Source organism: Mesoplodon mirus, assembly GCF_964341445.2.
Source record: "Mesoplodon mirus genome assembly, chromosome: 6".
NCBI classification, from domain to species: Eukaryota; Metazoa; Chordata; class Mammalia; order Artiodactyla; family Ziphiidae; genus Mesoplodon; species Mesoplodon mirus.
The window spans coordinates 7,609,803-7,632,436 of NC_138982.1; the positions used below are offsets into that span (position 1 = coordinate 7,609,803).

The following is a 22,634-nucleotide window of genomic DNA, read 5'->3' on the forward strand; positions in this document are numbered from 1 at the left end:
CTGCGCCACCAGGGAAGCCCTAACCTCATACTTCTTTTGATGTGGTCTCTGTTAGTCTCAGCTAACTGAGCAGGCGGCTCTCATTTTTGTCCAGTCTCAGGGAGCTTGTGACTCTCTTTCGCAGAATATTATGTCACAGAATAATATTGTCACAGAATAATATTGTCACAGAATATTATTGTCACAGAATAATATGTCCTGCCAGCCAGATTTACTTCCAAGGCCTAAAAGCAGGACTTTATAGGAATCCCTGATAGGTTCTATCCTATTGCACTATGCCAGATTTCCTAGACTATGGAGGGCATTTGGGTTTCTAATTCCCTGCTCAGTATTATCTATCATTTCCAGCCTGCACTGCTTTCACAGGTGGTAACATCATCATAACAAACATGTTAAAAATGTACAACATCCTACATTAAGTATAATGAAGGTGTAACTGTCAGCTGAGTTGCACTTGACTTCTTGACACGATGCTTTTTTTGGGTAAATATTTAATTAACATGTATTAATTTTAATTTTGCAACTTTCTTTCAGTAGCTTTTGAATCAACACATTCACCCTAGTTCTCAAACATTTTTTAAGGCCCTTGAAAAATTTGTGGTCCAGAGCCTTGTGCCTGACGTGCCCCATGGTTGAACCAGGCCCACTGTCTTCTCCCCTCTCTCCTGGTCAGCTGCATCAGTGTCCTGGCTGACCTTCCTGTCTCTGGGTCCCCTGTCCTCAACCTGGTGTCTTTGGTACATGGCTTCCAGCTTGTCACCCTGAAATACCATTTCTTTTTGTTCCATTCTGTCTTGAAAGTCTGTGTTGGTGGCCAGAGCAAGGCCAGACCCCCTCAGCCTGCAGGGGGGACTCTGCATCACTAGCTCCCAGCGCCTGTGTGACCCAGTGACCCTGCCCTAACGCAGGCCATCCCTGAAGTCAGGCCAGGGCCTTCGTCGACTCCTGGGCCCACGATGCCGATTCCTCCATCTCCTCCGCTACTGCCGCCCTCACCCACCCTGAGAAGTGGAAGAGCTTCAATGATACCGTCCTGGGCCTGTGACCAAGGCTTTTAAACAAGAGAGACTGTGTTTCCGAGGCGGACCACCATCTCTCGGAAGACTCACATTTCCCAAAGTCCTGATCCTTTCTTGGGAGCATCTCTTAAGGTCTCTTCATTTGGACTTTCTGCTTGTCTCCCATGAAGGACGGGGACTGGCCTCTCTCTGTTAGGCGAGGAGGGATGGGTTGGGGATCTGCAGGCAGCTCTGTGGGGAGCTGGGGTGTGGCTGGTGCCACAGAACACAAGGCCAGGGGGCCTCTGATTGGGTGGCAGAGTGGTAATATTCAATAGTTAAATTAATTTTGCTTTTTTTTTTGGCTGCATTGGGTCTTCGTTGCTGCGCGTGGGCTTTCTCTAGTTGCGGCGAGCAGGGGCGTGGACTTTCTCTAGTTGCGGCGAGCAAGGGGGCAGGCTTTCTCTAGTTGCAGCGAGCAGGGGTTATTCTTCATTGCGGTGCACGGGCTTCTTACTGCGATGGCTTCTCTTGTTGCGGAGCACAGGCTCTAGGCACGCGGGCTTCAGTAGTTGCAGCACGCAGGCTCAGTAGTTGCAGCACGTGGGCTGTAGGGTGCACGGGCTTCCGTAGTTGTGGCACACAGGCTCAGTATTTGTGGCTCGCAGGCTCTGGAGCACAGGCTCAGTAGTTGTGGCACAGGGGCTTAGCTGCTCCGCGGCATGTGGGATCTTCCCGGACCAGGGCTCGAACCCATGTCCCTTGCATTGGCAGGCGGATTCTTAACCACTGAGCCACCAGGGAAGTCCTCAATTAATTTTAAAATAAAAATACTATTGATAATAAATTATTGATAGTAATAGTGACCTTTCAGTGAGTACATTTGAGACCCTGTTCTGAGTACTTTACATACATAACCTTCTTAAGTTCTCACGATACTCACATGAAACAAAAACAGGCTCAGGACAGAAGCCACAGGCGTCCAAGGCCACACAGGCTGGGAGGACAGCCCAGGTCTGTCTGGCTCTCAAATCCGTGCCTTTCCTTCTCTACCAGACCACTTTCTTACAAGCAGCAGCTTTTTGCCGATTCTTGGAGAAATGCAGCATTCCATTGATCCATCCGTCTAGGCCTTCACCAGGACCACATGGTTTTAATTCCTGTAGCGCTACGATTAAAAATCTTTTAATAGCCCGTAGGACTGCTTCTGCCTCATTATTCTTTATGTTAGTGTTTTTCTGTTTCTTCTTTTGTGTTTACTTTTCCAGGCAAACCTTAGTTAATCATTTTGGTAAGGTCCCCCAAAACCTGAAGGTATTTTAATTGAGATCATACTGCATTTATGGATTATTTTAGGGGATAATCGGCGTTTTTGAGTTATTGAGTACTCCTCTGCAAACATAAAATGCCTTTCCATTTATTCAAGTTTTCTGTCCTGTCCTTTAGTCTGATTTAAATTTTTATTCTTACAAGCCTTACACATATCTTGTTATGTTTAGCCCTAGGTATTTCATCTTTTTTGTAGTTATTATGGAAGGAATCCTATCTTCCGTTATATTTCCTAGCTGGCTCTGTGTCTAGTGGGAAGCTGCTGATTTTTGATTACCAGTGATTTTCTGCTTCACTGAATTCGTATTTCTCTAGTAGGTTCCCTTCTGAACCTCTTGGGTACGCTAGGTATACAAGCATATTGTCTGCAGATAATGACAATTTTTCTTTCTTTCTCTTACTAATTATTTGGCCAGTACTTCTAGAAGAGTGCTAAGTAGTGGTGGTGATGGTGGGATAATGTAATTGTTAATGACTAAATAATATGTCACCATTTGGTTATATCGTCATGTAATTAACCGTCCTCACTTCTGTACATTTAGGTTGTTTCCAATTTTTCCCTTTTATACATAATGCTTCAGTGAATGCTTCTGCTTATACTTGCTGTCCTTTTTATTTCTATCAGCATGGTAGATTGTTAGGAGTAAAAATAATGGCTCGTTTTTGAGATTGCTGATACTGAGTGCCGACTGATTTTCCAGGAAAGGATTCTCTAATTAATTAAACTAACATGTGTATTTTGAAGCTTCAAACTTGTAGTGCCTCGCAGAGTCTCAGGACCCGGACCAGGGGTTGGGGGGTGGGCACCATTTCCTTAGAGGGAATTTATGTTAAGTGAGCTTGGTTGTTAGTCCTGTCGGGAAGGCATTTTATTGTGAACTCAGATTTCGTTAAGAACAAGAGATTGGGGCATCAGAATAGGCTGGTGCTGAGGTTGTCCGGCCTCCTGGGGCCCCCTGACCTAAAGCCCAGCATGGCTTATGTTTACCTTCTGAGAATCCCCTCTGTTCGGCTGTCGTAGACTGTGCAGCCCTCAGACACGTGCTGCAGCGTTGTCTTGACTGGTCTTGCCCTGGCCTGCCTGGGCAGCCACGGGTCTGCGGCAGTGGTTGTTATGGCCCCGCGGCAGCCACGTGGCCCCCTGCTCTGGCTGCCGTGGCTGTGCCCACCCTGTGCTGCCTTCTGCACAAAAGGTCTCACTTTCTTTCGTGGCTCTCCAGTGGTGTTCTGGGGGCTCTTGTCAACCCAGCTACGCTATAGTCAGCTGCTGGGCTGCATCATTCTTCCCTATCACCCTGGCCTCCCCTTGCATAAAGTAAACAGAGTGTTATGGGTTGAACTGTGTCCCCCTAAAATTCATATGCTGAAGTCCTAACTCCCAGTACCTCAGAAGGTGACCTCACTTGGAAATAAGATGTAATACGTTAAGATGGGGTCACAAGAGTGGGCCCCAATCTAACACGACCGGTGTCCTTATAAAAAGGGGAAATTTGGACACAGAGACACAGCTGCTGGGAGAATGCCACATGAACATGAAGGCAGAGATCAGTGTGATGTGTCTACAAGCCAAGGACCACCAGAGATAGCCGGCACACCACCAGAAGCTCGGGGAGGGGCCTGGAACAGACTCTGTCTCTCAGCCTCCGAAGGAACCAACCCTGCTGACACCTGGATCTTGGACTTCCTGCCTCCGGAACTGTGAGACAATACATTTCTGTGGCACTTTGTAGCGGCAGTCCTAGCTAACTAGTACAGAGGGTAAAGCCTCATCTGCTCAACACAGGTCTCCATTTGCTCAGGAATGATGCCTCAGGATGGCTTGAACAAGTGGAGAGGGATGGAGGGGACTAGAGCCTGTATAGGGGACACCTTGCCTCCCAGGACTTGGCTGCCCTGGGCCTGAGCCTGGAACCTAGAGAGAGAAGGCAAGGGTGCCCTCGGTGCCCAGAGAGTTAACCACACAGTAGCTCTCTGGGGAATGTTTCTTGCATGAACCTGACAAGGAGTTCCTGTGAGTGGCTCAGAGGCCCCCCGTTTCCAGGGCCCAAGCCAACTAGCTGCTCCTCTGGTGGTGGAGATACATGGTGACCACGCAGGGATGTAACTTCCAGGAGGCCGAGGACGGGCGTTATGGGACCTGCAGCTCTGCAGTTACAGAAGGACAGGTGGGAGGTGAATGGGGCTGCCCTTAATCACGCCCCCAGACTGCCCAAGGCCGGCAATGGAGGAGGTCCCTGTGGAGAAGGACGGGGACCTTAGAGCCCAACTGCCATCCCCTCGGACACTGCCACCACCACCCCACCACAGGCTGTCCCCATGTGCCCTAGTGGCCTGGCCCAAGTGGCCTGAGGGCTTCCCTTCCCCTCCTCCCTGGCCACTGCAGACCCCCAGGCTGGGAGGCTGGGGGAGACCTGGTTAAAGACTCGGGAAGCAGACCTGGCAGGGCTGGAAGCTGGGAACCTTGTTTCCATGGCAGCACTTCACCTTCAGCTTGGGAGACGCCTGCCCGGAGACCCCTGACCAGCACCTCGCTCTGTAGCGGGGGCAGAGACTTGGGCTTCCAGCTGCTTGGGGTAAAGCCCACCTCTGCCACAGCGAGTTCTGTAACCTTGGCCAAGTTACTCAACCTCTCCGGACCTCCATCTTCTCATCTGCAACACGGATATAACTCCCACCTTTCAAAGTTCTCTTGAGGATTCAATAATATAAGGCATACAAACTGCCTAGCACAGTCCTGGCATGCTGACGTGATCACTGCCAGGTAGCTCTTATTACTACCTGCATAATGTTCTCCAGATGACAGACACCTAGGCTCTTTCCACCTTATGAATGTTTTCCCCTTCCTTAAGCTGAACAACAGACAGCACACTAGGTTCAAGATGCACTGATGACGCACGCCCATCTCAATTCATCATAGTAGGTTCCACGCTATTCATGTCCACTCACCAGCCCTTGCTCACCAGAGACTTTTTAGGATTTCCCAGAAGCATTTTAGAAGGAGGCTTGTGCGTTCGCTGAGCTTTGTTGTGGGCAGTACTTGCGCTCAAGGGCCTTTTCCTCTAGGAATACTTCTCTTGCCACGCATTCGGTGCCTTTTCAGTAGAGTGGAGGGCCTCAGAGAATTATAGATTCTCTGACATTCTGATAGTTTGTTTATTGGTTCATGCTTTCCTTGATTTATTCATTCCCTCATCAAAGAGCAGGAACTACTTAGGCAAGAAAGGTGTATCCAGGCAGAAAGAGCAAGAAATTAGAGTTATGAGAGGGCTTGGGGTCTGGGGACAGCCCGGCATGGCTTGAGTTGGAGTGAAGTGTGTGGGCATTGATTAATAGCAAGTATTTACTGACTGTGAACTATGTGCCAGGCCCTGTGCTAGGTGCTGGACATAAGGCCATGAACAGGCAGCCGGGGACCCCACCACCATGGAACTTATAAGTCCACAGGCAGACATGTCACAGCCAAGTACAGAGATTATCCTGTGGTTCTTATTGTGTTAGGCGTCGCACTGGGGAAGCAGAGGGTGCTGAGAGAGTGTGTGAGGGGCCTGGTCTGTCTTGGGCATCAGAGAAGGCCCATCTAGGGACCCTGTAAGCTCAGAGGAAAAATTAACAAACTAGTAAAGTGTCTGCTATGGGGTGAGAGTGAAGAAAAGGGTGTTCCAGGCAGAAGGAGCAGCATGTGCAAAGGCCCTGGGGCAGGAAGGAGCCTGGTACAGTTTAGGAATGGAGATGGCAGGTGGCACACGTGGAGCATGGCAGGAAACAGAGCTGGCAGTGGGGGGCAGGCAGGGTCTCACAAAGATTAAAGGAAGTTGGGACTTCCCTGGCGGTCCAGCGGTTAAGAATCCATGCTTCCACTGCAGGGGGCATGGGTTCAATCCCTGGTTGTGGAACTAAGATCCTGCATGCTGGGCAGTGCAGCCAAAAATAGAAAAAAAGGTCAAAGGAAGCAAGCAGGAAGTAAAAGCTTTGTGTATCTAAGAATTTTGAGTGAGGATAATTTGGGGTATGGGCGAGATTACAAGCTCACTAACAGTGCCCAAGCCCAGGTGGCCAAGTGGTACCTTCGAGATGCCTCGTGGTCAAAGTAGCCACTCGTGGAAAGCAACATCGCCAGGGAGGGGCACGCTGCCCGGCAGAGCTCATCAACCTCAGGGCAGCAGGGCCACCCTACCTGGAGGAGAGAGGCCACATCTCTGCCTCCACACCCAACCTGGAGTCTCCAGGGCCCTCTTAGGCCCTTTGTTCCCCCGTCCCTGGATCCTGACACTGCAGTGTAGTCACTGTACCCAGCTTGCGCTTTGTGCAGCCCCTCTGTTGCCAGGTCTTAAAAGAGGATTTACTACAGCCCGAACCAGCTGTGGGAACTTACAAGAAACCAGGTGGTTCCTAAGTGCCCATGCCTGTCTTGTGTGCTGCATAAAGCTGTTGGACATCTCTGTTTTCCCAAGAACCACAGATCAGATGCAGCGATTGTTTGCAACAAGGCTTTAGAAATCTTTACCCGTCCCAAAGCCACACCCTTTGGAGACGGCAGCCGCCAGCGACCTGAAGCCACAGCCCCTGGGAGCCCGTGATGAGGCTGAGCCAGCTCCACCTGCAGGCCCAGCTTCCCTTTTAGGATGCAATTGATTCTAAAGTAAGAGCTGATGATGGAGCTCTGGGATGAGCCACATCCAGGTCACACATCCCAAAGCAAGTCAGCTGGGCCCTGTCTCTGAGCTACCCTGGCTCAGGCTCTGTATGGGCACAGGGGACCCCACTCATCACCCCACGGATGCATCAGCATAGGAACAATGCCCTTATGCGGCACCCTCAGCTCTACACAACCCCAACCCTGAGAGCGAACGGGAAGACTCACTTGGGGCCTTGAAAGGAACCCTTCTCAGATACTGTTTGCTGTTCATCCACATCCTACTGGCATGGACGCACGCTTTGTTATCTGCGTCCCCCTCCCTTCACAGAATAGAAACAGCAGATGGGAGCATAGGGGGTTGGTGAGGCCAGAGGCAAGCACACCAACTTCATCCCCCGCAGCATGGACCACCTACCCACGTGGAGGGACACAGAACAGTGACAGACAGCAAGCATGCGCTCCCAAAGCATAGCCATCTGGGGCCAGTCAGCAAAGGGGCACACAGCCCTCAACTCGGGAGCCGAACAGAGCAAGGTCACGGTACCAGAAGTGGCATTTTCTTTTCTAATTCTGCATCCTCAAAAATGGATTCCGTTCCATCTAGGGATAATTCATTTAAGAGGAGGACATAATACCCTTTTGCTGTATATGCATATATCAGATTACTGCGGTACACCTCAAACTTATACAGTGTCATGTATCAATTATGTCTCAGTAAAACGGAAAAAATAAAATTTAAAAAGAATGAAGGCATCATGCATTTTAGAAAAATTCCCACCCAAAGAGATCAAGCTGAAAGTAAGTTGGTATTTACAAGGATAATTTGTCAGAAAAACTCACTGATGTTGAAACAGCTCTTTCCCTAAGTTTCAAATAAATGAGGTGTCAGTGAAATAAATAATCCCAGCGTTAAATAAGAAGAGGCACCCCAAGAAGGGTGTGATTCATTATCTCATGAGAGGCCCAGGCAGTGAGTGCTGTCAGCTTGTGCAAAGGAACAGTCCCTGTGGGCCCAGAGTGACAGGATGGAGGATGCTCTGCAGGGCTGGGGAGGGGTGGGTGGAGAGCACAGGGAGATGTGGTCCAGGCAGGGGGGATGGCGGGAGTGAAAGCAGGGAGGCTGGGAAGCACAAGGGTGGATTCCTTGAGGGGAGCCCTCCTGGGGCCAGACCATGACCCAGACACACTGCACACCTCTCCTGGGTGGCTGCCACTGACCAGTCCACAGAAGCCTCTTTGAGGGCCTCCCTGCCCCCCGAGGATCCCCCCTGCAGGGCCGATGGCTGGTGTTGTTTTTGGCAGCTCAGGGTCTGGAAGGGTGTGGGAGGTGGGAGGAGATGGCCCGGCGGGGCTGAGAGGCTGCCAGGCCTCGTGGCCTGCACGCAGGGGGCCGGTGTCAAGCGAGCAGTGGTTGTCTGCGGACCTCGCTGCCCAGACCTGGGCAGGGCCACCCATCACAAGTGAGCCTTTGTGGCCCCAGCTTACAAAACCAGCCACGTATTTTCCCGGTCACTTTATGCGGTGCTAGCTCTGCCCGTTCAACCTGGGAAAAATAAAGTGTCACATAATTTGCTCCTTGAGAGTCGAGAAGGTTTGAAGTTACGCGAATTCTGTGCCCCTGGGAAGGCCAGTCAGCCCGAGGCGGAGGGGTGTTCCCTCTGGAGGGGACGTGGGCACCAGCCAAGCCAGCTGCAGGTTTTGCAGAGGGAGAGAATGAGGCCCTGAGCCTGGGAAGTCAGCCCTCGAGCCAGCGTTAGATAAGGAGACCCCGTTCCCCGAGAATCTTCTTTAACACCGTGCTTTGGGGACCGTTAGCGCCCTGCCCACAGGTGAGGCCAGGGAGCTCACGGAGAGAGTTGAATGGGGATTGTCCTGCAGACCCTCCTCTCGAGGCAGCGAGGATTCTAGAAGGGTTTCAGAGCCGAGGTGCACGGTGAGGGGGGATGATGTGCACTGCGGTTGAAAAGCATCAACCTTATGCCGTAAGCTCGTGGGCAGCCACGGACACACTGTGATTTCTGGCCTCCGGTGAGTTCTCACATCCCCTACAAACCCCCCTCCCCTTTTTTTTTAACTGCCCATGGCCTGTAATTGCACTGGTAGACCTGCTTCCTTTCTGCCTCTGATAAGAAGTGTCATTTATAGAGTACTTGCTGTATTATGCAGAACACTTCAGTAGGTGCGGCATTCATTGCTTCAGCTGAGACCTAATCAGCACGTGCTGTATGCTAGCCCTGGGGATGCAACAAGGAAGTTCTCCTTCATGGCAGCCCTGTCCAGAGTAGTAGTGAAGCCATTGTTACAGATGGATGGACGTGTGGAGCTCAAAGAGGAGTGACTTTCGAAGACATACAGCTAAGACACATACAGCTAAGACACAACTAAGCAGAGCTGGGTTTCACAGCCAGGCCAGTCTGACTTCAAAGCCTGGCTTCTCTCCACTCCCTCCTCAGCAGGGCTAGAAAGAGGCAAGTAATTAGTAAAGAAGAGACAATGTGTGTAATCCTGTTTTAATCTTCTGGTTTGTCCTCGAGGTTTTATTCAAATTAATCATAGCTTTATATGCCAATTATCTTTTGAGATGAATAAAGATACATTTTTATGTAAAAGCAAATCTGTGAGGCTCACTGAATTCCACGCCTAACGCGGTAACTCCATATTGCCACCTGGTGGCAGAGTCTTGCCTACATAGCAGGGGAGAGAGATTTAAAAGAGAAGAGCAAAGACTTAACCAGGGTAAGCTGGGACAAAGCGAGAGAGAGGCATGGACATATATACCCTACCAAACGTAAAATAGATAGCTAGTGGGAAGCAGCCGCTCGGTGCTTTGTGACCGCCTGGAGGGGTGGGATAGGGAGGATGGGAGGGAGGGAGACGCAAGAGGGAAGAGATATGGGAACATATGTATATGTATAACTGATTCACTTTGTTATAAAGCAGAAACTAACACACCATTGTAAAGCAATTATACTCCAATAAAGATGTTAAAAAAAAAAAAGAAAAGACTTAACCAGACAGCAGCTGTGGCCAGTGGGAGGGACTCTGTGTTGGAAGTGAGAACCCAGGGGCTCCAGTCTGTGCCCTGCCCTAGACCCACCCCGCTGGCCCTGAGTCAGCCGCTTCAGCTCTCTGGACAGCAGATCCTTGATTGTGCAGCTCCGGCATGGACCAGTATTCTTCCTGGAGATCCCTTCTAACAGACATTCCCTGACCCTTCGTTGTCTCTCTTACGTTGCATTGAACCTGGGGGAATTGTGCAGGTAGATTTTGAGGCACCACAGGGGGAAGTGGGGTTGGGCAAGTAGGGCTTTCCGGAGCCCTCAGGCCACTGTGTGAAGGTAACACCTTCTCCTGCAAGTGGGCGGCTTGGCCCACTGTGGGTTCTCACTCTTTCTCTGGGATTCTCTCAGACTCCAGGCGCTTAAGGTCAGTTCTCGCCCCCTGCCTTTCTTCAGGGGACCAGAGATCCTCTTCCACACACTAGGGTGTTTCCGCCAGGAATGACCTCTGATCGTAGTCCAAGGACTTAAGTTCAGGATCTAGCGAAGACTTAGCACAGTGGGGGAGGTTATTAGTTGTATTCACTTGTAAGGAACCGGAAACCTGACCCGAACTGCCTTACGTTGATAAAGGGAATGTATGTGCTTTTTAGTTCTGGGGTAAATCTGGCTTCAACTTCACCTGTATCCAGGGTTCAGACACCGTGGCCAGGATCTAGATCTGGTTTCTCTCTATTTCTCAGCCCTTCTTCCTTCAAGCCTAGTGGTGCCTTGGGGGTGTCTTATGGGGCTTTAGGTCCTCATACTCGCAACCTACATGAAAAGACACAATCTAAGTAAAGACAGTGATTCCACACTGATTCCTAGATCTCCCATGCCACAGAGCACCATCCCTAAGCGCCTCCAACACACACACATTCTGGATGGAGGCCCCATGGTTGGGGTCTTCTTCTTTCTAGCGTCCCAAAATGACTGCAGGAGCCCCTGGGGGCACCCCTTCCCTCCTTATCCAGCAGGAGCCAGCACGCTTGCGCCAGCTTTGCCTAGCACAGATCCTGGAGTGCATTCTGATTGGTCCCATTTGGGTCACATTCCCCGCCCCCCACCCTCCCTAACCAATCACCGTGGCCACTGGATTGGAATGTGCTGACTGGCTTAGCCCCTGTCACAGGCTCCACCCCTCAAGGTGGGAGGGGGCAAAGTCTCGAAACAAACACACTCCACAGGGAATCCAAAGATGTTTTACTAAAAAAGGAAGCAGAGGATGCTGGAAGGCAAAACCATCAGGAATCCATTAGTAACTAACATAAGGGTTAGTAGAATGGAAGTTTATAAATGACTGATCTTTCAGTTACATCAGGGTGATAAGGCCATCCTTCTGATAGCGTCACTTCATTGCCCCTGGGAAGTTTCATTTGGTAGCAACCTTATTCTGTCCTCCCATGCTACCATCCACAGAGGACAGTCATGCTGAGGACACATTTCAATGGTGACTTCCGGGCTTCCCTGGTAGCGCAGTGGTTGAGCGTCCGCCTGCCGATGCAGGAGACACGGGTTCGTGCCCCGGTCCGGGAAGATCCCACATGCCGCGGAGCGGCTGGGCCCGTGAGCCATAGCCACTGAGCCTGCGCGTCTGGAGCCTGTGCTCCACAACGGGAGAGGCTGCGACAGTGAGAGGCCCGCGTACCGCAAAAAAAAAAAAAAAAAATTCCAGATAGAGTTCCAAATAGGAAGGGCCTTAGGGACCTGCTCCAAGCCCCCTCCAAGGTATAGATGGGAACCAGAGAGGGTCAGAGGGACCCTGGTCCAAGCCCCGCAGTCAGTGGATGGGATGAGTGAGGGTGAGGGCCTTGCTGAGCTCCTCCAGCCAGTTAGATTGCAGAGCCAAGACGCTCTGCCTGGCAGCCCCTTCTCCGGGGGTGCCTCGTTACCACGGGATCCCTGAGCCGGCAGGCAGGAAGGCAGCCGAGGTGAAGGCCCAGACGACATCTTTGCCGTGAATAATCCACAAAAATCAGTGATCCCCAGTCAGGCCCCTCACCGTGGCATTGCTGGCACCTCTATTGCAAGTACTTGTTGCTACAGGGCATCCCTTCCTAATTGTATTTTGCTCGGGCCAATGTTACACATTAACGTTCCCAGCACATTCAGATGAGGCCAAGGGAGGAGGTGGTGTGAGAGCAGAGACTTGATTTTCTGCAGATAAACCACAAGGGGATCATCGGAAATGTATGCTCTGCGTGTGTGCGTGAGTCCTCAGAGACCCAGAGTGTTGTACTGAGGGGCACTCTGTGCCAGGTCCCAGTATACACCCTAGAATCAGACCTGGGCCCCGCTGAGAAAGGCATTTCACGGGTGGGCACAGCATGCGCAAAGGCACAGAAGCTTAAAACTCACAGCCAAGTTGAGGAGCACATGAAGCAGAGAGTAGTAGCGAAGAGACTAGTTCATGGAAAGAGGCCCCACTGGTCTAGTTTGTCATTTATTCCTTCATTGAAACCTGGGCCTTCTGAAGTCCTGTATTTTTTAAATTTAGATTTTATTTACACTAAATACATTCATAAGGTTTATTTAAAATAACAGTTTTAAGTTCCCTGCCTACCCCTGTTTCCAGCCACCCTCCCAGAAGCAACGAGTGCTGTCAGATTCTCCTGTTTTCCTCTAAGACACCTTTTGAAAATACACGAACAGCAGTATTCCCCTCCCTGCTGACGCGCACCCTTCGTTCTTCTTTTTTTTTAAATTAATTAATTAATTAATTTTTGGCTGCGTTGGGTCTTTGTTGCTGCACGCGGGCTTTCTCTAGTTGTGGCGAGCGGGAGTTACTCTTCATTACGGTGCGTGGGCTTCTCACTGCGGTGGCTTCTTTCGTTGCGGAGTATGGGCTCTAGGCACGTGGGCTTCAGTAGTTGTGGCGCACAAGCTCAGTAGTTGTGGCGCACAGGCTTCGTTGCTCCGCAGCATGTGGGATCCTCCCGGACCAGGGCTCGAACCCGTGTCCCCTGCATTGGCGGCTGGATTCTTAACCACTGCGCCACCAGGAAGTCCCACACCCTTCTTTCTCTGCTTCACGGACCTTGGAGGTGACTCAGCACACGATGGGCTTCTTCCTTCTTCTTGACGCTGGTGGGAGTTCCGCGGTAGCGCCCCAGGCTGAGCATCTAGAGTTTAGAGACCTCTCATGCCGGCCTCGTGTTGCAGTGGAGGAGTCCAGAGACCCAGAGAAAGTGGGGAGCCCCCCACCCAGGTCTCCCAGCTGTCCAGTGACTGAGCCAGGACCGAAACGCTAGTCTTCTGCCCTCACATCGACCCACTTCCCTGCCTTGGTGGCCCTCATTTGTCAGACCAGCAGGTGGCAAAGGTGAGGGGAGAGGCTGCCCTTTTGGGTGGTCATTGCAGGCCGTCAGCTGATGTAGCACCGCCTCTTGTGCTGTGGCTCCAGACCTCCACAGTCACCTTCAGACGTGTGCCCTCCCCTCCCCTTCCTCTCTCCTCTTTCCCACCTTTGCAGCAGCAGCCCTGTGTCCAGCCTCCGCCCCATCCCTAGCCCAGCAGCTGGTCCCTATGACAACACGGGCCTTCCATCCAGAAGCGGCATCCCAGGTATTTTATTCTGAGCCCCAATTAAGCAGGGCAGGCTGCTGGCTGGGAGCGATGCAGGGAAGTATGCTTTATGGCCTGTGAAAGAGCTCAGGTGCTATTTATAGCTCCTTAATCGGTGTTGCTAAATGGGGTCTTACTGCAAGTCCCCTGGCAACTGCGCATTCTCATCACAGAGAATATCCTCCACGCAGCCTCCTCCCTGCATCTGGCGCCCCTCTCGGAGGACGTGGTGCCTCCCCCGTGCTCAGCAGCTGTCAGCAGGCTGCCTGGCCCTCCTAACCTCCTCCTGACACAAGCGGGCCCTTTGCAGTCCCGCCTTTGGGGATATTTGGTCCACAGCTGTCACTTCCATCAGGAACCTGAAGTCCTCGGGCAGCTGTTTGTCTCAGGGCTGACATTCTGTCCCCAACCTCCCTCCACCTCCACCCAGCCTCTCCGTCAATGCCCGGGTGGGATGAGGGACACATAGGACTCAATACATGGGTAAACATCCACAAAATCCTTTCCATGAATACCTCATGGGTTAACAGTAGTTTCAGTTATTTAAACGGAGCAACGTAACTATTACCCCCTTCATCCACTCTCCCTCCCCCACCCTTCTTTACAGCTGGGGAATTCAGGCTGAGCATGGGAAAGGGAATCAACTAATGCCATTGGTCGGGCACTCTCCTGGAACTTCACATGTGCCACTTAATTCAGTCTTCACACCAGCTACTTTATAGAGAAAGAGCCTGTATCAGTCAGGATGGGCCAGGTCTTGCTGCAGTAATAGACAAGCCCCAAGTCACACTGACTTCAAACAACCAAGATTTGTCTATGCCCTTGGTGCATGCTCATCACTAGTCCCCTGGAGGCTCTATTCTGCAAAGTTTGCGTCCTCACTTCAGGTCCGGGGTCACTAGGAGCAGCCCCTAATGGTCACTAATGGAAAAGAGAAGGCAGCAATGCCCTGACCAGCTAACTGCTAAAGCTTCCAGTTGGAAGTGACACACAGCACTTCCACTCATTGGCCAAGGCAAGACTTATGGCCGCACCTAACTTCAGTGAGTAGGAAAGGGCAAGGTGATTCTGTGCCCGGAGGGTGAGAGCTGGAATATTTGAGAATAGTCCTAACAACCTCCACAGGAGCCGAGGGTCCCAGGGTGAAGACAGATCCCACAGCTCCGAAGTGGAAGAGCAGGGATTCGAACACTCTGTTGTTTCTCCCAGATATCTGTGCTCTTTTCCCATGTTTAGACATGGGCTCTCAAGTCAGACTTCTGGCTTGAATCCTACCTCCAGTACCCACCTGTTGCGTTACCCTCACTAGGCAAGCCACTCCACCTCTTAGAGCCTCATTTCTTCGTCAGATGAAGATGTTAGCACAAGACTATGTTCTGAAACTCAAAACTTCATTCTTAAGTTTGGGGCGAACTCCTTTGGCAGCCAGATCAGCCTGAACTGGTGTGAGGCTATTTTGAGTCGTTTCTTATTTCACTCAGTGTGAATATTCATAGGTTTCGCTATAGAAATATCAACGTGTGTGATTGCAGACGCTGCCCCAGACCCCTGGGATGTAAGGCAAAACGTGGCATATGCAACCTAATTACTAAACTCTGGAACTCTGAATTCCCAAACAGTCTGCCCCGGGGTTTTGGATAAGGGACCACAGACCTGTCTCACCTCCCTCAAGGGGTTGTAGTGAGGATGAAAGGAGATGATGTGTCAGAAGTTCTGAGCACGTGGGCTTCCCTGGTGGCGCAGTGGTTAAGAATCCGCCTGCCAATGCTGGGGACACGGGTTCGAGCCCTGGTCTGGGAAGATCCCACATGCCGCGGAGCAACTAAGCCCGTGCGCCACAACTACTGAGCCTGCACTCTAGTGCCCTCAAGCCACAACTACTGAGCCCACATGCCATAACTACTGAAGCCCGTGGGCCTAGAGCCCATGCTCCACAACAAGAGAAGCCACCGCAATGAGAAGCCCACGCATTGCAACGAAAAGTAGCCCCCGCTTGCTGCAACTAGAGAAAAGCAACGAAGCAGCAACAAAGACCCAACGCAGCCAGAAACAATAAATAAATAAAATAAAATAATGAAATAAATAAATTTATTTAAAAAAAAAAAAAGAAGTTCTGAGCACAGGCCCAGCACATAGTAAGTGCACAGACATTGGTGGTGATTCTGGGTCCCTAGGTTGGACGGATGAGGCAGGAAAGAGGCCCCACAAGAGCTGAAACGAAAGCAGGAAAACAGTGGGGCTGCTCCAGTTGGCACGTGATTGAAATCAGCACATCTCCCTCGTTCCTGAGTACTGTATCCTAGTCAATAAAGGTTCTTTAGGACCTCATAAATCCTTGAATGTGTTTTGGAATGGTTCACTCTGACAGCAAATAGGATGTTTGTGCAGGTCCTTGGAAAAGACTTTGTAAATCTAAGATATTGTTCTCACACATTAAATTTAAAAGCAAAAGGCTGTGCCCTTGCCTGCCATTGGTCGTGTCCGAGATTTTGTCTTCTCACTCACTTCTCAGTTTCTCACTCAGAATCGTGGAATTTGCAAGAGGGTTCTAAAACCCTCTTCCTCCGAAGTCCCCAAGGCCCCACCTTAAGATGGGAAACTGGGACCCCATCCTTCCAGCAGCTTCCCTTCTATCTGCTAAATAGACTGGGGTTGTACTTAAAATTTCATCTGGCAAAGGGGTTCTCCTGCTTTGGCAAAGAGACTTGCCCTTCCTCGTCACATAGGCTGAGAACTGTTGCCATGTGTGCCCCTTAGACCTGTGTTAAGAATGCCTGGGTTGGAATCTCAGATCACTAGCTGTGTGACCTTGGCCAATTATGATCCCCCCGTGACTCACTTTCCTCATCTGTAAAGAAAGATGTTGATGGTTGTGGGGATTAAATAAGTTAATTTATGGAAGTTCTTAAAACAGTGCCTGGTGCAGTAAACTCACTTGAAATGCTAACTGTCATTATTATTATTAATCAATATATATGTTATTATGTTATTACTATCACAATGAATTTGTGGCAGAGCCAGACCTGTGTCTTCTGTCTCTCACTTCAAGAATCTTATCCAACTAGAGTCAAGTATTTGAAAATAAGAAATGGTGAGGGTATGGACAAATTGCTGGTGGGAATGTACAATGATGCAGCTGCTGTGGAAAGCAGTCTGGCAGGTTCCTCAAAAAACTAAACATGGAATCGACATGACCCAGCAATTCCACTCCTAGGTGTACACCCGAGAGAAATGAAAACAGGTTCTCAAACAGATACTTATACACTAATATTCATAGAAGCACTAATCACAATAGCCAAAAGGGGAATACACCCCAAAATGTCCATCGGTGGCTGAAAGGATAAACAAAATGTGACATATCAATACAATGGAGTATTACTTAGCCATTAAAAGAAACGAAATTCTGATACATGCTACAGCACAGATGAACCTGGAAGACATGCTGAGTGCAGAAGGCCAGATACAAAGGTCATGTATTGTATGATCCCATTTATATGGAATATCCAGAATAGATCAGTTCATAGAGACAGAAAGCAGATAAGCAGTTGCTGAAGGAATGGGGAGGAACTGCTGAATGGATACAGGGTTTCCTTTGTGGGTGATGAGAATGGTTTGGAACTTGACAGAGGTGATGGTTGCCCAACACTGTGAATGTGCCAAATGCCACTGAATCACGCATTTTAAAACAGTCCCTTTTATGTTAGGCAAACTTCACCTCAATTAAAAAATAAAATTCAGGGCTTCCCTGGTGGCGCAGTGGTTGAGGGTCCGCCTGCTGATGCAGGGGACGCGGGTCCATGCCCCGGTCCGGGAGGATCCCACCCACATGCCACGGAGCAGCTGGGCCCGTGAGCCGAGGCCACTGGGCCTGCGCTTCCGGAGCCTGTGCTCCGCGGCGGGAGGGGCCACAGCGGTGAGAGGCCCGCGTACCACAAAAAAGATAAAATAAAAATAAAATAGAATAAAATAAAATTCAGTGCAAGGAAGTTGTCTCCAGACTTCAATCAACAGGGCAACTATGTGCATGCAGGAAATATCTGAGGGGTGAACTGAGTCACTCTGAGCATGGCACGGGGTAAGCACCCTTCACCTCCCAGCCCCCTCAGGAAGCTGTGTGCTTCTCAAATTGAGGGTGTCTGACTTTTGTGATTCTCCAGCGCCTGGCCTAGCACACAGCGGATCCTCAAGAAATATGGGACTCCTGGTGGTAAAAACATAGCGAATACACATTGGGTCGGCCCGCCCCTCACCCTCTATGTAGTATTGTGCCAGCAGCCCAGCCTTGATGCTTGATTTCCCCACTGCGAAATAACACGGGACATGGTGCTGTGTCTACACTCACTGTGTTGGCCCAGTGAGATGATGCATCTAAGCCCCCTGTGGCCGGGCTTGGCCTAGAGGCAGAGGGCAGCTGCTACTTGTCTTAGGTTATTAGTATTGTTATTTCAATTGTGAAATAAGCCTTTTATTTCTGCAGCTTTATTGAGATACAGTTGACATATAACCTTGTGTAAGTTTAAGGGACAAAACGTGTTGATCTGATACACTTATATATCACAAAATGATTGCCGCCGTAGTGTCAGCCGACACCTCTGTCATCTCACATAATCACCATTTCTTATTTGTGGTGGGAACATTTAAGATCTACTCTCCTAGCAACTTGCAAGTATATAATACAGTATTAGTCGGTTATTATTACTGTTATCCAAGGTCAAGGGGATTCTCAAGCTACGTTCCTTTAGGAAACTGGTTTTGCCACATCCTGAACTAAGGGATTTTTCTGCATTTTCTTAACTCCCACAATCAAAAAAGTTGATTTTGTCTGTCATTTTTCTCTGCTAATATGTTTCTGTCCATAAACCTCTACCATCTGCCACCCCTTGTCCAGAGTAAAATAAGAAATAAGAAGATACCTGATTTTATGGGAAGATAGATGTTATAGGCACCTTACACCAAATACAGAAATGTTCTGGGCATTGAGGGGTGTCTTGTGAGGAACACAGACTCTGGAGCCCACGGCTGTGCCATTTCTCGAAAGCCCCTCTCTGCGCCTGAGCCTCCTTGTCTCTAAAGTGAGGGCACACGAGGCCTGCGCAGAGGCGCTGTGAGGACTGACCAGCTGCCCAAGGGCAGTGCTCACCCAGCACCTGCCCGGGCGACCTCCGCATTTGCTGCAGAGGGTGGTGCCACTACCATCCCCCCGTGGGGATCTCTGCGGTGCCCTCTCCTCCAGTGTTCTCACCCTTGCACACTCACGGAGAACTGGTGGGGGGAAGGAGTGGGTGTGTCTGGTGACCGGGCGAGTGACATTTGCTCAATCTGGACTCTCAGGATCCACGCGGAGACCAAAGGGAGAAAATGGGTTTTCGTGAAGCTCTGGTTTTCACATGCATTTGTGGATAATTATGGCTGTGGAAGGACGGGGGGCAAACTCGTGGATCCCCTGGAGTTTGTGCCTCTGTGGTTGGTTCAGACCCTCTGGCAGTTCATGGGGGATGGGCTGCCCCCCGTGTGGGGTGGGCAGGTTCTGACTTCCCATCAAGGTGGTAGATAAGCTTCAGTCTGAGTAGAGGTGACACTGTCAGCCCAGGGCTGTGTCTGGGCCTAGAAATGTCAATATTTCGTTTGGCCATACCAAATTAAAGTAACTCAGAAATGTCACATAAAAAAATCTGGATTCTTGGCTTTTTTGGGAGGCAGAGAATCTGGTAACAGGGGCCCACATTCCTGCTTGGAGCTGAGGCGAGAGCTGAATGATGACCCCTGGCATGTGTCTCCAGTGTCCATGGACCCCACCACCCTCCCGCTGCCCGCTGCTTTCATCTGCTCTGCACTGGTCACTTAGGGTACCTGCCTGGCCCCTAGGCACTGGAGCTTGCAGCCTCTGGTCTAAAACCCAACCATACGTGTGATACTAGAAGTGGTTTCATTCATGCACTGATCACTAACTTCTTGAAAAGTTATTTTAAAACAAGAAATCATTTGCCTTGAGACTAGAAGTGGAAATAGAGCAGGTCATTGCTAAATATACTAACGATTATCCTTTATCAGGGCTCTCGACACACTGAAAATATTTATCTGCAGACCTCATCATTTACCACTTCTTTTTTTTTTTTTTTTTTGCGGTACGCAGGCCTCTCACTATTGTGGCCTCTCCCGTTGCAGAGCACAGGCTCCGGTCGCGCAGGCTCAGCGGCCATGGCTCACGGGCCTAGCCACTCCGCGGCATGTGGGATCTTCCCGGACCGGGGCACGAACCCGTGTCCCCTGCATCGGCAGGCGGACTCTCAACCACTGCGCCACCAGGGAAGCCCCCACTTCTTAGTAGACACAGTTTTCCTCTTCCAGAGCTATCCCGTAAACACGGGTTCCTCTTGAGTCTAATTGGATCTTGTAACTAAGGGAGGCGGGGAGCCAGGGTGAGAAAACTCAGCAGACTCCATCCAAGAATTCAGTTTACTCATCAGTTTTCCTTTAGCTTAAGAAAAACAAGCTTCTGCCATCCTCCTCTGGGCCTGTTTCTGGGCTCACACTGGGAAAGGTCAAATAAACACAATAAATCCATTAGAAGGCCTTCATATTAAACCCCTGGGCCTGGTGCTATTTAGCAAGAGGCTAGAGTGATGCCGTTTCCCAAGTGGAAGTTGGCCTGACCTTGGCAATTTGCTAGAAAACAAGAGTCAACTGTGCCAGTTGGCCTTAGTGGTTGCAAGGAACACAGCCCCCAGGGCTGCTTCGGGAAGGGATGGGTGATTCTGGTGGTTGGCCCTGGAGAGGAGAAGACCCCTCACGTGGTCTGCACCTGCTTCCTTCTCCTCTCCTCTCCTGAAGATTTGGTCTTCAGGCCAAATCCCAGACAGAACCAGGTGGATTGAACAACCCGTTAGTAGCTATCCCCATAGACAGTGTCCTTCATCGAGGCCACCTCATAGCTTACCTGCCAGCCAGGGCTGGGCTTTGTTGGGTCGGGGGCCCACCTCCAGTCCATTCAGGGGCCTCTAGTGCACAGACAGCGATCTAGCACTACCACATGGGGGCACTGTCACTGAGTGACAGAATCAGTAGGGCTGCATTTCCTTTGCAGTGACTGTCCCCCTACCTTCCCAGGAGAGTTTGGCAACAGAATGCGCCCCAAACCGCACTGCCTGAATTCCACTCCCATTTTTCACTACTTAACTGTGGCTTTCGGTGAGTTACTCTGTGCCTTGGTTTCCTCAGTCTATAAATGGGCTTTCATGATAGTAACTACCTCCTTGGGTCATAGTGAAGTATAAGTACAGTGAGGCATAAACTGCTTAGAACATCTCACGACGTACGATGTGCTAGGTAAGTCCTTGCTGTGACCATTCACATCATTATCATTATCATCGCCAGCAATCCAGCCAAAGAGCCCAGAACACCAAGATGGGCTTTGAAAATCTACCAGCGCTCGTGAGTGTCCTTGTGCTTCTGCTTCTGATGAAAGATCGGAAGGAGCATCCCCCGGAGTAGAATAGGCTGAAGGATAGGGCTGGATCAGGGTCCCACAGGGCTGGGGTGGGACCCCAGCTCCTGGCCTGCTCAGACCTCTGGTGGGAATTATCTGTGGTTGTCGACATGCAGGCATCCCACACAGGGCGTCAGGTGCTCAGCTCACCACACCAGCTGCCTCTTTTTTTTTGCACTTTGTCCTAAAGGACTAGCTGCTCTGAAAACAAAATAGCTGTCATTTGACGATGGCCCACGTGTGCCAGGGCTTACGCCGGGTACCTATCCTCCGCCCCCGTCTCGTCCTGCCCCTGCTCCCCGTGAGGCGGGGCTTGTCCCCCTGCTCCAGAGGAAGCAGCTGCCCTGTGAGACCAGAACTGGCTCTATGCCTTTTCACCCCAGGCCTGGGCTTCTCCCTCCCAGTGACGCCTTCCCCGCGGCTATGCTAAGTTCTCGACAGACAAGAGCGTTACTACCCATTAACTAGAATTTAACTGTGATTCATCTTCTAGCCAAGCTCTCATTGAGCCAGATTAAGGCCAACTCATGACTCTTCTCATTCGCTTTTGCCCTTTCTCTTTTTTTTTTTTTTTTTTTTTTTGTGGTACGCGGGCCTCTCCCTGTTGTGGCCTCTCCCGTTGCGGAGCACAGGCTCCGGACGCGCAGGCTCAGTGGCCATGGCTCACGGGCCCAGCCGCTCCGCGGCCTGTGGGATCTTCCCAGACCGGGGCACGAACCCGTGTCCCCTGCATCGGCAGGCGGACTCTCAACCACTGCGCCACCAGGGAAGCCCTCTTTTTTTGTTTTTAACTGATACACAGAATTGGATGAAACAGAATCGTTGGTTGTAATACACTGTCATCATTGGTTCCATGCATAGCCCTCTTTTATTCTGCTTTGCTGATTCCTATATTTATTTCTTACTAATTTAATGCCACCATGAATCCGTCATCCAACCCAAGGACTAGAAAATTGACAACCGGGCGCTTCTGTGCCTCCACGGTCTAGCCTTGCCAACCCCCATCCCCTCTGCCTCAAGGCAACCACTCCTCTGAATTCTGTGTTTCCTGTTCCTTTTTAGACACCTATAGTATGTGTCTAAATAATGCCTTGCTTAGTTTAGTTCTCGAACTTTCGAGTGTGCCTCTTCCTTTCCCAATACCACACTGTGTTCATTACCATGGCTTTAAGTAAGTCCTGCTCTCCAGCTGGCAAGTTCTGCTATCCCCACGCTCATTTTTCTTCTTTGGAAGGGGACACACCATGAGGAATGGGGGTCCCATCCCTGAGGGCCCCAACCTTGCCCGGGATGGGATGAGTACCACCCTACTCCCCTCCCTGGTCTCCCTATTTTGGACGTGCTTCTTTCAGTGTCTGGAGGGGCAGCCAGGTTGTTCCCATGGCTGCAGCAGCAGAGGTAACTTCTAGGGGGTGTTGGGATGATCCGTGGTGCAGGGTACATGCCAGCCAGGCCCTCCCCAACTGAGGCTCTCCCCACGTGACCAGAGGCTGTCCTCGGCCAGGGCCAGGGTGTCCAGCCATTGTGCAGCTCCCTGGGGCGGGCTCCAGATCATAAACAGTCAGATTTTCTGGGAAAGTTTT

The 22,634-nt window shown here is 50.6% G+C and overlaps 1 protein-coding gene across 1 annotated transcript in view; it reads left to right on the forward strand.

Moving 5' to 3' along the window:
- The window catches only part of SPSB4 (splA/ryanodine receptor domain and SOCS box containing 4), a 62,354-nt gene that overhangs the window by 27,919 nt on the left and 11,801 nt on the right, over positions 1 to 22,634 (forward strand). The gene's annotated exons all lie outside the window — the stretch shown is intronic.